The sequence below is a fragment of the Ambystoma mexicanum genome, chromosome 6p (assembly GCF_040938575.1).
Source record: "Ambystoma mexicanum isolate Mex_15411 chromosome 6p, UKY_AmexF1_1, whole genome shotgun sequence".
Classification (NCBI taxonomy): Eukaryota; Metazoa; Chordata; class Amphibia; order Caudata; family Ambystomatidae; genus Ambystoma; species Ambystoma mexicanum.
The window spans coordinates 288412961-288430596 of NC_090935.1; positions in this window are offsets into that span (position 1 = coordinate 288412961).

A 17636-nucleotide genomic window follows, 5' to 3' on the forward strand; every position below is an offset into this window, starting at 1 on the left:
GCCTTCACAATTCTGGAACTGTGGAAAGTGGGGACATTTCTCAAGAGCCCATCAAGGGCCGAGACCCAGAATGACTTCTATACCCTTTGAGATGCACCAGGCCTACACCTAGTTACCTCTGCAGATACCTGGCCCACCATTGCAACAACACAAGCAGCACAACAGCACACACCCCAGCACCAGCAGGGAGGTGGTGTAAACCTGTTCAATGGAACACCAAATGGTATGTTTCCTCTTTTTGAGGTGCAGCCATGGTAGGGGACACCCCTTCTTGATTCCCAAGACAAATACATATTCCGACTAGGACAGCTCACAGAGAACTCTTGTGGGTCTGGTCCTGTCAATGTCAATGAGCCTCTACCCTGAAGAGGAACCCTTGGTGTGGGCAGAAATAGGGAACAAGCTATTCATTTTTATGGTTGATTCAGATGCAACAAAATCATGCACCAGTGAGGGGAACTTCCCGCTATCGGGTAAAACTCTTGAAACGCAGGGCCCATTGTCAAGAGAAGCAGAGGAGGGAAATAGAGACACAATACAGGCCCTGTTCAATCAAGGTATAATAGTGCCATCCAAAGACCTGTGTAACACAGCTATCTATCCTGTGCAAAAAGCATTGGGGGAGAAATTGGAGGACGAATCAGGACTCACACCCCCTAAATGATGTGGTACAGAAGGAATTTCCTGAGGCATCTGAAAAGCGCCTTCTTTTCGATACCTTCGCACCCCATTTCCAGTATTTTACAGAATTTACCCAATGGCGGAAGGCAATTCGAACCCAATCGTTTTTCCCACGGGTTACTGCGAGTGCCCAAGTATTTTCAACAGAATATTGGATACTAACTTAGGAAACATTCAAGTACCAAGTACAGTCATCCAGTACACGGACGATTTGCTTGTAGGTAGTGACAGTGAGCAGCACTGCTGCAGAGACTCTATCACACTCCTACAACTATTGGCCCAGAGGAGGGGCGTGGCCAACTTGCCATGTAATAGGATGTGTCTGAGGGAGCTGCTCCGTGGATCCGACACTGATTCGTGTGCACATGCACTAATAAATAGCGAGTAGCTGCAGGACTGGAGATACGGCTGTGTGAATGGGTCCCCTGTCATAAACGTGAAAACCAGAGGAATCGCGCTGTCTACAGAAGAGAAATTGACTTGAAAGCATTCGCCGGCTCCGCAACACAGAGGCCATGATGGCGGACAACAAAGGAATTTCGGCCGTGGCAGTAGAAACAATGTTGCAAACCCGTATGCGTTGCGGATGAGGGGACACTGTCCCGTGGAGGTTGGGCGAATCTACGCGCCTGTGACGGCGAGCGAGGACCATCAGTGAGGTCGCGGAGTCAGTGTGTGGGGCTTGGTGAGACGGGCAAACTCAGGACGCTGAGGCTGCGTGTGAGGAGAGGTGGGGGCTGGCATCTGGAGCCCGTGCACCCCCCCCGGCTATGCGGGACTGTCGGACCTACGGCTCCCTGCCGCCCATGGACGCGGGTGCCTCTACATAAAGAGGCTCGCAGGAGGAGCTGAGGAGTGTGGAGGAAATGGGAGGAGAGCAGCTATCAGGACTGATGGTTCCGCGATTGCACATCAAGTGCACTATGGACATGTGAACGCACACGTGCGTGCGGGCACAGAGGCTTGCTGCCTCAAATAAGTTCTTGCAACATACGGAATCGTGAAAGTGATCGGCGTAGCTTGCCGGGCACTTCCCCTGCGTGGAAGGCAAGGCCGGATGAGCAGCGGCCAGTACGAAGCGCTGCCAACACGCGAGTGGATGTGAAAAGACACGGGGCCCTTGCACTGTGCACAAAGAGGTTTCCATCGGTTGGATTGTGACGGAAAGCGCTCGAGGCGGATAACGTATGGGAACAGGAGCTGCTACTGGGGAGAACTCTTTAAGAATAGCGTGAGCTCCCGGGTCCTTGGCTGCATCCGCCTGAAGAGTGCTGCCAGGTGGAACGCAGCCGGGGGAACAATAACTGAATAACAACTGGGCGGTGTGGGTTTTCAGGGAGCTGCATAAAGAGGGTTCCATCCAAGAGGAATCCCGACTATCACGAACTGCACGCCCACACAGAACAAAGGTTGTAGCACGGCAATACTGCACAGTTAAAGTAACGTGGGAACAGCTCTTGGACAGAAAAACGGGCGCGGCTCACCAAATTACCTCCACTCATAAGTACATATGAGATCTGGAACCTGTGGCTAAGCATGGACTGTGGGGGCTACTAGCCAGTGGAGGTGCCAACTGAGCACCTCTTACAACCAGATCTATATCATAGAGCTGACTGAACAAAGTGCCAGATCCCAAGGGAAAGAAAAGGCCTTCTCGCTGGGGCTGATTTATAAGCTTTAGGGGCTCCACCGCCGCACTATTCCTGAGGATACAAGCTACAGGAGGCTGTAAGACCACCAGAGAACGAGGGAGGACACAACCCACCTGAAGCCATAGCTCTGCGCACTCCGGTCCAGGCAGGGCACCCCAAGATAACAGCCCGGGCCTGGAGTGACCCACTGACATTACGGCAGAACAGAGTAATAGAATTGCCACACCAAGAACAAATAGCCTTGGATACTTGAGCTGGATCACAAGATGGCGGGGAGAGTGGTGAAGGCCAAAAGCAAATAACCTACGATGGACGCTTTTGCTAAGATACAGCAGTCTCCAGCGGCATCGACGCACACTGGCACTACTGCACCCACGGAAAGCCCCCAGGGGATCGAAAACCACCAGATACTAACGGCCATAGTGGAACTAAGAGACTCATGGGGGGTAGCAATGGCGGACCTGCGGACCTCCTTGGAAGCCAAAATAGACGCAGTGGGGATAGATGTCAACCTGCTGCGAGAAGATGTCAGGGCACTGGCAGATAGAACAAGTAACCTGGAAAGTGCGGTCAAAACCAACACGGATACGAGCACTGAGAACGCAAAAGAGGTCCACGTACTAAAGCAGTAAGTGGCTAACCGTGAGAATTGTGCAGAGGAAGCCGAAGGGAGAGCAAGACGGAATAACATTTGTGTGGTTGGCCTGCCGGAGGGAGACGAAGGCTAGGACACCACGGATTATGTGGAGAATGTGATCCTCCAGGAAATAGGGGCTGATAAACTCTCACAAGGATTCACAGTGGAGCGAGCGCATAGAGCCCTCATGAGAAAGCCGAAGCCTGGAGCCCCTCCCCGCGCAATAATTGCCAAGATTTTGAACTATAAAGATCGCAAAAAGATTCTGGAGTTCTTCAGAAAAGGGGGACCGATCGAGAGAACTTCGACTACTATTACAGAGTATCCCAATTATATAATGCTGCACCAGCAGCATAGATATAGCTATATGGCGGTGAAGAGGAGACTGCGCATGGCCGGATTCAAATATATGCTTTTGTATCCTGCAAGATTGAAAGTGTTTCACAAGAGTCGAATGTTCTTTTTTGATACCCCAGAGGAAGCTACTACATGGTTGGACCTACAGGGCTGCCCGGAACGAGATACGGAACGAGCCCAAGAGGAACAAGATAATTGACTGAGGCGTACTATGGGCCTCATTACACGGTAGGCGGTAAGGGTTTACCGGTACCGGTATTTTACCGGTACCGGTAAATCCTTACCGCCTTACTACAAGGTCCCTTTGCGGGTTGGGGAATTTAATGCCTGCTTTTTGCAGGCGTTAAAAACCAACCCGTAAAGGGACCAGTGGAGCTAATTATGGTACCACAATTTTCGGTAACGTAATTAGCACCTTCCCCATTCCCATAGAGCCCTATGGGGCAAAAATGGGAATGGGGAAGGGCAATGGTGGAAGAGGGAATTACCGCCCGCCAACCTTGGAATGGGGCGGTAATTCCCCTTTCCACCAAGGCGGTGCCGGTATTTTACCAGCATGAACCATGGCGCTAATAGCGCCATGGTTCACCGCCTACCGTGTAATGAGGCCCTATATATATTAGCATATCACACTGATGGGTATCTCAGTAGAGACTTGAAAAACGCTGATAGATGAGCAGGGATGGGCGGTGTTGGAGCCAGGTTATGATATCCTTGAGTTTGCTGATGTAACGGACTGGAATATAGTGTATTAGACACATAAGTGAATTGTAGCAACATGTGATTGAATTGAAGCAAATAGGAGCGGCAGAACACAGGCTCCTTACCCCCCAAGTAATAGTAGAAGTAGTAGGATAGCCATTAGGGCGACCTCACCCTGCTGTGTTTTGAGTACAGGCTATTGCCAGAAAGAGTTAGATGCGGGGGTGCCTGAGATCCAGGGATGGAGCTGGGCAACAGTTTATGGGGGTAAAGTTGGGGAAGGGAAGGGAGGTGGGAGGGAGAGGGGTAGGGGTGCTTGGGTTGTTTGTAGTTATGGGAAGTTTGAAGTGGGGTACAAGCCTATATAGATTGAGATGGAAGTTGGAGCTGGACTGCACCGATGGGAGTGGAAGGGGAACTCTAATAGGCCATGGGGACCTTAAAGTAATTACTTGGAATGTTAGGGGACTCAATAGCTACTTAAAGAGGAACAAGGTCATGTTGTACTTGTGAAGACAAAAGATAGATATTGCAATGCTGAAGGAGACTCACCTGACAAAAGAAAAGAGGAGATGGTAGCTAAGAAATGGAAAGGGGTTGTGGCAGGCTCGTCATATTCTGCTTATGCTAGGGGAGTGCTCATCTGGGTGGCACTGCTTGTCCCGTTTCAGCTGTTGCAGGAAAGGGCGGAGATGGACGGGAGGTTGGTCATAATAAGAGGATTGGTAGAGAATAGGGATATAAGCGTTGTAAATACATATGCCCCCAATCATAATACGGCGGTATATTTCAGAACTTTGTGTACTAACCTAAGCATGTGTATGGGAAGTGCGGAGATCTGGGGAGGGGACTTTAACTGCGTATTGAACCCTAAGGTGGATAGATCAGATGGGGAGGTGGATAGGTCTGCCCCAGCTGTTAAAGCGTTACAAACAGTGTTAGATGACTTTGGTCTGGAAGATGTGTGGAGGATGAGACACCCCCAATGAAGGCAATATTCGCATTATTCTGCCCCGCAGCAGTTGCATACGAGGCTGGACTATGTCTTCACTACATCGGAGGTGGTCACAGAGAGTACACATGTGGAATATAAAGTGAGGGTCCTTTCGGACCACTCGCCCCTGATCCTTGGATGACAATACTGCCCTCCGAGAGCAAGGATTCCGACATGGCGCCTCCGGGTGGAAGCACTCAAGGATCCCTGTTTTAGGGAAGATATGAGAGAGGAGACTATAACCTATTTTGAGACAAATACTGGTAGCGTCAGCTCAGCGGGTACATTGTGGGAAGCCTTCAAGGTTGTTATGAGAGGTATAGCCATTGCTAAATCTAAAGGGCTACAATGTGGGATCTTGGCTGACTTACAAGAAACAGAAAGGGAACTGGAAAAGGCATTAGGAAGAGGAAGTAACACAGTGAGAGACATGGAGCTGATACTTAAACTACAGAAAAAGTGTGCGGGGTACTGGGAAAGACTGTGTAACCTCAATTATTAAAAATATATAGAGAGACAGCATGCGGGAGGGGATAAGACAGGAAGGCTTTTGGCATGGTTATACAAGAGCGAACCCCCCAGACCCACGATCAGAACGATAACGAGAGAAGATGGTAGTGTAGCGGATACCCAGGAGGGAGTCAATCAAGAGTTTGTATATTATTATAGATTACTATATGGGGATGAGGGAGGGAATATCTGTGAGACGATAATAGAAACACTGGAGGATATAGGGTTGCCAAAGATAAGCGTTGAGGAAAGAGAGGAGCTGGACGCACCGATTACTTTGGAGGAGTTAGCAGAGGTGGTGAGGCAACTGCCGACTAGTAAGACCCCGGGAGCTGACGGGTTCCCAAGTGAATTTTATAAAGAATACAAAGAAGAAGTGCTTCCCCCAATGTTAGAAATGCTAAACAAAGCATTTGAGTCGGGACGGCTGCCAGAGTCACTCAGAGAAGCGATTATAATACCTCTTCCCAAACCCAACAAGACAGAGCATAGCTGTGGCTCCTACAGACCTTTATCGATGTTGAACCAGGACAGCAAGATATTGACGGCTGTCTTGGCAAATAGACTGCGTAGAGTCATCAGCAAACTAATTCATCCCGATCAGACAGGCTATGTCCCGAATAGGAATATAACTCAAAATCACAGACGTCTCCAAAGGGTTGTTGAACTGGGAAATGAGAACGAGGGTGAAATGGCAATTGTGTCCTTAGATGCAGTAAAGGCCTTTGATTCGGTTAAGTGGCGATGGCTGCTGGCAGCCTTGGCAGGATACGGAATGGGGCATGGATACATACAGTGGGCGAGGATGTTATATAGTGAACTGTTAGCCAGAGTTAGAACAGGAGCAGTGATATATGAAAGATGGCAACTCCATAGAGGCACTAGACAGGGATGCCCATGGTCCCCTATGCTCTATATACTAGCCCTGGAACCCCTAGCAATATACCTTAGACAACAATATGATACTATAGGCATCTCAGTGGGTGGGGAACGACACTTGATCTCCTTATATGCTGACGACTTGCTACTGTACTTGAGGCACCCAGAGGAAAATCTCCAATACATTTTGGAAGTGATGGAAAGATATGCAGGGTTGTCTGGTATAGCGGTGAATCCTCAAAAATCTAGCATGCTCCCGCTAGGCAGCTATAGGGGTATTCCAGTGGGACAGTTACCGTTGTTGCAAATACCATGGGCGGTCAACACCTTTGTTATCTTGGGTTAGACGTGTACCATACAGTGGAAGATGAGCACAGGCACAACACAGAGAGAGCTATTAAGAAAATTGAAAATTGTATGAGATTTTGGGTGAAGCTGCCCCTAGCAATGATGGGACGCGGGACAATGCTAAAGATGGTGGTCTTGCCCAGGCTCCTACACTATTTCGGGAATATACCATACCTGATACCCAAGAAGTTTTTCGCTAAATTGAACAGTATGTGTAGGGATTTCCTGTGGCATGGCATGCGGAATAGAGTGGCACTATGGAAGTTGCAGAATTTTTATGAAAAAGGAGGGCTAAAACTGCCTAATTATGAGGTCTATTATGTGGCGAGCCAACTGCAGTATTTTGCCAAATGGCCCTCAGATGAAGAGACCCCGAATCTAGGTTGTTTAGACATGACTGCACCCCATTTTATTTGAAAGAGATGATCTGGCTGCCCGAGACAGAGATGGAAGGGCGCCCCAAGATGATGATGCTTGGGAGGAGGAAGTGGCGCCGGGCAAGCCGGATGATGGAGAACCCATTCCCGTGCTCCCCACAGGTACCACTCGTTGCACCTACAGGGGGGGATAAGCAGCTGAGGATGATAATCAGGAACCACTGGGAATCAGTTGGGTTAGTTATAATGGGGGATATCTGGCAGGAGGGGGCCATTGCAGATTTTGGAACACTAAGAGAAGAATTGGGGTTACACACGGGCCAATATATCACGTATCACAGAATGGTGCAGAGAATTAAAAGAACATGGCCCAAAAACGGTGCTGGAAGAGGAGCCAGATGATACCATAGATACAATATATGCTATAGCGGAGGGGGGCCAGGAGACCTCCAGATTGTACGAGATGATGATGTCTAAGGTTGGGAAGGACTTAACGCAATTAAGGTTAGACTGGGAGGAGGAAGTAGGGGCCCCGATAGAGGACGGGATGTGGGCGCGAGCCCTGGGATACCATAAGAAAGTGTCAAGGAATGCGAGATTAAAACAGATACAACTATATATTACGCACAGGGCATATATGACACCCCAATGGATATCAAGGTTTGCAAATGCAGGACGACAGGCATGTCCCAAATGCGACGAAGAAAAGGTCGGCATGGTGCACATGTTTTGGTCATGCCCGGTTATTGAACGATTCTGGGGTGAGGTAGCACAGAAACTAGCAGAGAAGGGGGTCAAGATTACTATAGATACAGTCTGGGCCTGCTTGCTGGGGGGGTTCCCCAGGTTGCAGAAACTAAAGCATGTTAATAAATTGAAAGACCTAGCATATGTGCTTACAAAAAGGAGGATTGCCATGGGATGGAAAACATGTCACAGACCACGGGTGGAGGTTTGGTGGAAAGAGTTGCAGAAATGGGCAGAAGCAGAAACCATGGTATTGCAAGAGGCGAGTAATGTAGGGGAGAGGATGAGGCGGGAACCCTAATGGCCTGGAAATTATTAGTAGCGAAATTGTTTGGATCAGTACAAGAATCGACAGAACTCATGGAAAGGGAGACCCTGCCAGCTGAAACAGGAACAGAGTGTAGGAATGAATAGGCTTGTAAGGGGGGGTGGAATAAGGGAAGCAGTGACTGAAATTAAGTAATGTACAAATGTGTTGTTGATATATGCACTGCATGTTTGGTTTGTATTGTTTTGTTTGAATGGATCAATAAAAATTTTAAAAAATAAAAAAATAAAAAAATAAAAACTATTGGCCGAGAAGCAGTACATGATTCACAAAGCCAAACTACAGTACTGCCAGCAGGAAGTGCTGTATCTAGGTCAATTAATATCAGCAAACGGCAAAAGGATCATAACAGATTGAACAGCATCTGTGCGCACCACCCCCCACCCACCCCAGTGAATGACATGCAAACATTTTTAGGGTTGTTTAACTACTGCAGAGCATGGATTTTACACTAAGCAGCATATACCAGGCCACTCCTGTAGGCCCTTAAGGAAGCACAAAAGAGCGATAAAAAAATTGAATGGACAGCAGACATGATCAAAAATGACAATTATTTAAAGAAAGTGATATCTACAGCTCTGGTGCTCGCCACCCCAGACTACGCACAGGAGTTCTACATATTATCACATTCTAACGGTCAACTTATGACTGCAGTAATGACCTAAAAGAGCACAATGTAGTGGACTTAGCAAGCCTTGACTGTGTAACCTCTGAAGGGGAGGAAGATAACACCCCCAAAGCAAGGGACAGCCCATTAGAGGAGGGAGATGTTATTTTTCTTGACAGGTCTGCATCAATTGACCAAGAGATTGTCCAGAGACATACGGGCGGCACAGTAGTGTACATCGAGGGCAGTAAATATGAGACATTGATTATGAAAGGATTACCAATGCATTATTCGGACCAAGCAGCTGAGCTCAAGGCACTCAATGAAGCACTGCTGGCGTCATGAGGGTGCCACATGACCATTTATTCCGGCACGGCATGTGTCACAATAACAGTGCATGCTTGTCTATGACTTTGGAAAAGGAGGGGCTTCCGGAGAGCGGATGGTTCCCCAGGGCAACATGCCGCACTACTAGATATATTGATATACATATTGCCCCAACCTCCTATAGTGGCCGATTGTTAAGTGTGCCGCCCACACTAATAACACAGATGAAATTTCACTGGGAAACGCTGCTGCAGATGCGGTGGCCAAAATAGTGGCCTATCTTTCAGTTCCCGCACCTGGCGAGTGTGCTGTGGCCACACCTCCAAATAATCTGCAAGAACACCCCATACACAGTGAATTTACAAGCTTAAGACACGTTCATTAATGTAATATCTTCATATCTTTAGAGTGAGTAAATACAAAGTCCATAATTCTTTCTAACACAGTAGAGATAAAAGGGGACTAGTTGAGCAATTCCAAATGTAACAAGTAGTTTATCAGAGCCAAATTTGGAGAAATGTGTTGTCCATTAAAAATCACATTTCACATTTGTTGGCGTGTTAATATTGTAAAGTCAGAGAAGAATTTATAAATGGTTGCTTTCCTCAAAGATGCCAATTTAATGCAATGTACAACCAGGTGTTCTAACGTTTCAACCTGTTTAGGAGTGCCTCAAAACCATCAAGAGTCCAGAAGACCTGAGGCTTTGAAACGGGTGGCTAAAAGGTCATTGGTTGGACATAAATTAAATAAAAATCTCATAAAACTAGAACAATATTTTTGATCAGGACATGTCTGTAGATATATAGGTATTTGATGAAGCGGTTTTATTTGGAAGTTTCCCTTTACAAACAATTTCTATTGGTTACATTAATCCCAGGTGGTTCCCCAGTCATAGTGCCACACTTTTCTTTTAGCATGGTCAGGATTAGAACGAAGCACATTCTCGTCAATGTCAGCTTTTCTCATGAAGGTCGTGCAATGAGGTTACCAAGATGCCAAAGATCTGTCATTTTTCTCTTCTAGAGTCCAAGCAATCGCTAGTGAGAGACTTAATGCATATGTTTTGCTCAATAAACATTTCCTATGAAGCAATAGGGTATGCCAAGCTACCATTGCTCTTAAAGATAACAGTCCTACTTCAAAGAGAATTACCTGGATGGGGAAGCTTTTTGGAAGTGATAAAACATTTTTCCAATAAAGGCCCTATATAAAGTCCCAATTTGGCTGATGTTTAGGAAGCTTGCCATGTGCTCCATAGGTGACAACAGGGACAGCTTTTTGTTTATAGAATTTTATAACCGGAGTACAAAGAATTTACAAAAGACCCTGTCTCCTACTTGGTATTCCTTTTTGGTTGTTTTTAGCTCATACTGAGTCTTCATCCCCTCTGCTAACCGTTCTAGATTCTGCTGAGCGTACACAAAAGCACCTTGAAGGTGTTTTCTTAGGTTTTCAACATACTCATGAGTTGTGGAGGCGTTAATCAGTGTCTGCTCTTGTGTTCTATAGAGCAGATGCTGAGGTGGAACCATCCTTCGTCCAGTCATCAGCTCAAATGGAGACATCTTAGTTGCAGAAGAAGGTGTAGATCTGATGGCCATCAGGTCAAGCAGTAATCGATGTCCCAACTTGGCCCAGAATCTGCCACAACATTTTTTTAAATGCTTTATTGTACCTCCCAACTCCACCACTAGAGGACAGGAAGTATGCAATGTGAAGTTTCCTTTTTACCCCAAGTATCTCCCACATCTTTGTCATCACTTCGCTGGTGAAGTGACTACCAGGGTCTGACTCAATCCTTTGGGGTAGGCCTAATGCGAGAAGATGTGATTGATCATCAGGGCAGCTGCTGTTTCTGCCTTGCAATTTGGGGCCGGGAGACATTCCACCCATTTGGTAAACAAGCATGTAACGGTTAACATGTACTTGTTCCCCCTAGAGGAGCGAATCATGGACCCGATGAAATCTACTTGTAAATCTGACCAAGGCAGTGTCATCCCCCTCTTCTGGAGGGGAGCTTGGTGTGTGAGTGAAGTTGGCTGAAATTGTACACACACAAGACACCCCTTCAGGTATTGGTCGAGGTCCTGCCCCATGTGTGGCCAGTATGCAACCTCTCGCAGGATCTCTAAAGTAGTGTAAAACCCTGATGACCGGCTGTGGCTGCATCATGGGTGTGATTTAGCATCAGGCTTCGGAATGAGGTAGGGACCACCCACTGGTCACAGCCAAATATGGATCTCCTTACCAACAAATTGTCTTTGATTCGAAACATTTTTGGACATTTCATCAACACCCCGAGGTCCTCTTTCCCAATGTAATCAGTATCCGTTAGGGGAAAGTTCTCAGGGTCCTCAATGTGTTGATACAACTTAGCAATAATCGGATCCCCTTTTTGTGCCGTGATTAAATGGTTCCATGACATTGCATCGCGGGATGTTTTTCGCTGGGTTTTTTACCACAATTATTTATCCGAAAAATCCCATTGAATTGTTTATTACATTTTTTGGGGGATTAACACCAACCCCGAAATTTTCTAAAAAATTTGATGGGTTTTTTCCAAAAAAATTTGCGGTAAAAAACCACTCAAAAAAACATCCTGTGACGAAAGGACGTTGTACCGATTAAACCAGCATCCGGGGTCTCCTTACTCCATTGAGCAGTTGAGAGTTCATTGTGAGCATTTGTCTGGGACCTAGTGATAACAGTGAACTGGATTTCCCCCAACAGGGACTTGATCTCGAGGAGCTCCCCCTGGATGGCTCTGGTTTTGGCCAGCTGATCAGCTAGGTCGTTTCCAGTTTTGTCTTGCCCCTCTATTCTGGAATGACCCTTGATCTTCTTCCAATAGAAGGTCATCCCACTAGAGGTGCCCAGATCATCAATATTTTGGATGAGCTTGCAATGTTTGAGCGGTTTATTATTAGCACATAGCATGCCTCTGGTTTTCCAATTAACCAGGTGCTCCACGAACCCCTTCCGGACATAATCTGAATTGGTGATTATGACCAGTTCATGCAGTTAGTGTTGGACAGCAGTGAAGATGGCTTGATGAACTGCTATCAACTCTGCCACCAGACTACTACGGGGACCGATTTTGTACCCAGCGGAGGGTTCTGGGGCATCATTTACCCAGATATTCCCAACGCCGGCCACCAGTCCCTTTTCCCCATTGTTGTCAACATGGTAGGAGCACCCGTCCACATAAACTGTGGGCACTCCCTCGCACTTGCCTTCTTCATAGACTTTGTGCAGGGAACTCAGGTATGCCTCCATGTTGTCTTGGATTTTAAGACTTTCGTCTTGATACAGTTTTCTCTGGCACAATCATGCAAGTCAGACAAACCTTGCGCGAGGGGACTCTTCTTGTTTGGCCATATCTGATCTCCACAGGAAAGCCTTGCATTGACAGAATCCAGGAAGTAATTCTGGAATAACTCACATTTCTGGGCCGGATTCAGTCACTTTGGAGTTATTGCAACCGCTGGTGTGGAGTCTCCGCTATGATGTGTTGCCCCTGGATGAACGGGCGGTAATATTCCAATGCCCACACCGTTACCAGGAGTGCCTTCTCACAATTATTGAATTTTTCCTCCACAGAGGATAAAGTCTTGCTTGCATAGGAGATTACTTTATTGACCTTTTCATGCTTTTGATATAATACTGCTGTCAAGCATGTATTCGAGAACCATGTTTCCATGAAGAACTCCTTGTTTCTGACAGGGTAAGCTAGACAAGGCACTTGTGAGAAGCTTCTTTTGAGTTGCTTTACTGCCTCAGCTTGTTCTGGACCCACTCCCACTTATCCCCCCTTCAACAGATGGATCATGGGTCTTGTGATCTCTGTGTAATCCTTAATGAACGTTCTACTGTAATTAGTCAGTCCAAGGAAGCATCTTAGCTCACGCAGAGTTGTGAGTTCTCTCAGTTTTAGAAGTGCTTTCACTTTCTTTTCCTGGGGACAGAGACCCTCCGGAGTTATCTCATGTCCCAAGAAGTTGACACGGGTCCGGCACCACTGTGCCTTTTGAAAGGGGAGTTTTGCTCCGGTAACCCTCAACTGTGTCAGAACATAACGGATTTCCACTATGTGTTCCTCCACAGTTGAGCTTTTTATCAAGACATCATCCACATAGGCCAGGTTACCCCTTTCACCCAAGTCGGGCATGGCCTTATGTAGGAAGATGTTGAATTAGTTGCTGGAGTTGATGTATCGGAAGAGTCCGGGTCCAGGTGTACTGCTGCCCCCAGAAGGTAAAGGCCAGCTTGTATTGGTCCTCCCTGTTGACCAGCACGGTCCAGTACCCATTGGTCAGGTCAATGGCAGTGTATAACTTTGATCCCTGGATCTGAGCCAGTCCCTGGTAGATGTAGGGGAGAGGCCATCGGGACATAGGGACCCATTTATTTAGCTCTCTAAGGTCAGCACAGAGTCTCCACTGGCCGTCTGGTTTTAAGATCCCCAGCACCGGATTTTTAAAGGTGCTGTGGACTGGACAAATTATCTCATAGGACTCAAGGTTTTTGATTATTTTTGTCAGGGACTCCAGGGATGTGAGAGGCAAGTGGCATTGCTTCACAAACACTGGAGACATTCCAGGGTCTGTGGGAATTGTGGTTGTATGGATTGTGGTACGACCACAGTCATACAAGTCCACTGCAAAGAGATCTTGAAAATCTAAGAAAACTTGATTCAACTTTTGCTTTTGCTCCAGAGTCTCACAGGCATCAGCTAGGTTGACTCGCTCTTGGACCATTTGCCTTGCTAGAGCCTGGAAAGACTTCCGGTTTGGGTATCTCAGCTGCCTCCTCCAGGGTGGAGAGGTCCCTGGTGAGAGTATTGACCTGGAGAGAGGGTTTCAGGCAGGCGAGGATGTCATTGGGGACCTGGAAGGTCACCTCATCCCGCCTGATGTCACAGGTCACCTCTTCCTCGCTGTAAGGGCAGGAAGATTACACCAGGTACGCCAGGTGAGATCCTGTCTGGTGGCACGTCATTGTCACTACTACAGTCAAAACAGTCATTGGGGATTGGTCCTATTAGTTAATTACCTAGATCCATGGAAAAATGTCGGTCTTGATCCGCCATTCCAATAATGGTGCCTGCGCCCAGAGTGATACTCCTAAAGTCGCTGTTATCCATCAATATTGGAATATTGTTATGTTCTATATTGACTAATGGTGTTGGGTTTAACCCCAAACCCTGCTGTTGGAGATGGGCACTGAGGTGTACATAGGCATCAGGAATTTGCAGATTCCGTCCTCGTTTGATTTTTAATTGAAGTGGGAATAGTCGTGTCCGTCCTGGGATAGAGACCTCCTCTCCAATTTGAATTTCAACTGCATACGGCAGCAATTGGGCTAACCAGAATGCTTTCTCTGAATCATTATAGTCCATGGGATTACCCCCTAGTGTGGACCAGGCTTTGTAATTTATTAGGTCCAAATTAATGGCAAGCCGATTGAGAATGTCACTGCCTAAATGGAATGCAGCAGGGACATCTTGCACAACCCAACAATTATGTACTATGCTTTAGTTTCCGATAGAGATTTTGAGCATACACCTGCTAGGCAGGAGATGTTTGGAATTGGGAGTTTCCAGGCCCATTTCCCACGTATTGATTAATTTAAATGTGGGAATGGTTGGATCTTTTGGGAGCTGTCGGATCATGGCTTCGCTGATGAAGCTCTTAATGTTGTTCACGCACACTTGGTCGGGAACAGATTCCTTCCCCTCATTTAACTGAATAGGGATTAATAATTGTTCTCTAATTTTCTGAATATCAGCTAAACTTTGAGCTGGTTTCTCATCACTTTTGGCTATTGAATTGGGATGTTCAGATTTTGATTTGGTATAGAATTTCAGAGTATTTCTTTCCAGTGTGGAATGCCACTTGAGATTGGAAGGAAGGTTGATTTTCAGGAATTCAGAGGAGTTCCCATCACCAGTTTGTGGTCTTATAGCAATTACTGTCACGTCAGGTATTTGGTTATTCTGGAAAATAAACTCAATATGATCAGATTTTTGTTCAACCATGTGGCATTTGCCATTTAAACTGACATGGTTGACACTCTGTTTCAATTTTATTGGCCTGTTAGTCTGTGTCCAGAGGACCTTGTTCACACAGTCTATTAAAGGGGACAAACTTCTCAGGATGTCATTCCCTAGTAGACAGAGTGTGCCCTCTGGAGTTATGACTATGACGGGGTGTTTTACCTTATGTCGCCCAATTTGTATTTGTAAATCCGCAGTCCTCTCGACAGGAATTTCATTCCCATCGAAGTTCTGGAGTTGTCCAGGAAGAGGGGTGAGAGGGATCTGGTATCTGAATTTAGCTGCTCAAAGGCCCTTTTTGACAGAAGAGTGGCTTGGGATCCAGTGTCCATCAGTGTACACCTGACCACATAATGCAAGATGAAAGCTGCCCTAACATGTAAATGATGCAGTGTCACAACCATTCCATAGCCATCTACATGTGCACTGTACCTAATCAGACCGTATCCCCCTCAACACAATGCAGCTACAAGCAATTACTATGGCCAATACACAGCACCAAATACCATCAACTGAAAGGACAGTCCCCCATTACTGCGTACAAAGGAGTCACATGAGGGCCAAATACATTAATGCACCATTACACTGACACAGAGGTCCAACAAAAGTGCATTTCACTATTTGTTTTGCATAGTGACATCATCATGAGGCTGACATCAACGGTGCCAGGATGAAAGCATACAAATTACTGGACATCAGCCAGATAATGGAAACAACCGGCGTGGACTAACACAGTGCATGAGCACTCACAAGGAACTGGACCCCCCTGCACCCACTAGTCGATGGCACGCACACCAGTCCATAAGAGGAATACACACATAGCAGTCACATCGTGTGTCTCCAGTCATGCATGGGAATGTGGTTGCAATCAGGAAATCAATGCATGCTATGGTGTCATTGATGGAGGTCACATATGATGTGATAACTTACACTTATACATTGTTGCCCACATGCAGGTGATGCAGGCTATCCCTTGAAGAGGTGGCTCCTTACCCCAGTCCGGAACCCACAGAACAGGCACGAGGAGGACTACAATCGTGCACATACACGTACCCGTGTGGTGATTGAGCCGATATTTGGCCTCTTGAAGGCACGGTTTCGCTGCCTCAGCAGGTCTGGTGGGGCACTCCTGTACCGCCATTAGAAGGTGGCCAAATCGTCATGGCATGTGTCATGCTACACAACATGGGCATCAGACGGAATGTGCCCCTGCCCCCTGATGCAGAACTGCAACCACCTGATGATGAGGATGAGGAGCGTGGGGATGGGGCAGCACCTCAGGGAGGCAGCGATGCACAGGAGGGATGTGCCATGCGTCAGACTCTGATCAACCAATGTTTCGAGCACACATGGATGGGGAGTGTGCCATGGATGTGGCACTCAGGGCACTGGGTGTGTCAGGAACATGGACACTGTAGACTGTTCACCAATAAAGCACACATACGCAATAAGGAATGTCCACACATGTGAATCATGAGTTACCAAACTGTGTATTAAAGAATCATAACAAAGTGAACAAGCCCTCCACCCCACACACCCTCTCCCCCCTCCCCAGTCAACTCCCACGCACACCCTCTACCCCTCCCCCCTCATCCCTCAAGTCACACGCACACACCCTCTCCCTCCTCAACTCCCCCACACACCCTCCCCCCTCAACTCCCCCAAACAACCTCTCCCCTCTCCCCCCTTGACTTCCCATCACATGGTGTGCAGTAGCGCGCACCAGTAGTCCACATGGCACCAGTATGCATGGCTGTGCCTACTGCCCTCCCCCTCTTCCAGCACCAGGTGCCCGCCTATCCTATCTGCGCAGGTTCCTGCCAGACCTACGCACAGGGCTGGTCCTAGTAGAGCTGGCATTAGATGATGGTCCAGATTGTCCTTGCAACTGTGGTGGATGCATGTCCCGCATTGCTGCCACCATTTCCGAGAGGACATCCCACACTGCTGCCAATTCCATGCAAATGTCCTGTGAGGTGGACTCAATGGCTGTTTTTAGGGATGCAGCACAATCCCTAATGTCATCCCTTGCATGGGTACATTCGGTAATATGCTGCGTCAACAGCCCTGTGAGTTCCTCCTGGCGCCTCTGCATAGCCATGATCCCCTCTTGGCTGGTTGTCACTGGGGTGGAAGTGTGAGGCCTTTCCACCATGCTTTGGTCATCAGGCACAGTTGGCGTGGGGCTGAAACTTGCCGCCATGAATCTCTAGGTGACAGCCCGTGCATGCTGCCGTCCAGCACGCTGCATGGGGATAGTTGTGGTGAGTGCAGGGGGCCTGTGGCGGGTGTTGCACCATGCAGCTGTACGTCTCTCTCGTCATCCGATATGGCTGCTGTGGCAGCTGTCTCACCGACTGTGCTGCTGGATGGTGTGCCCTCTGCCATTGCCTCCTGGGTGATGGTGGCTGGTGTGGGTGTTGTTGTGGGGG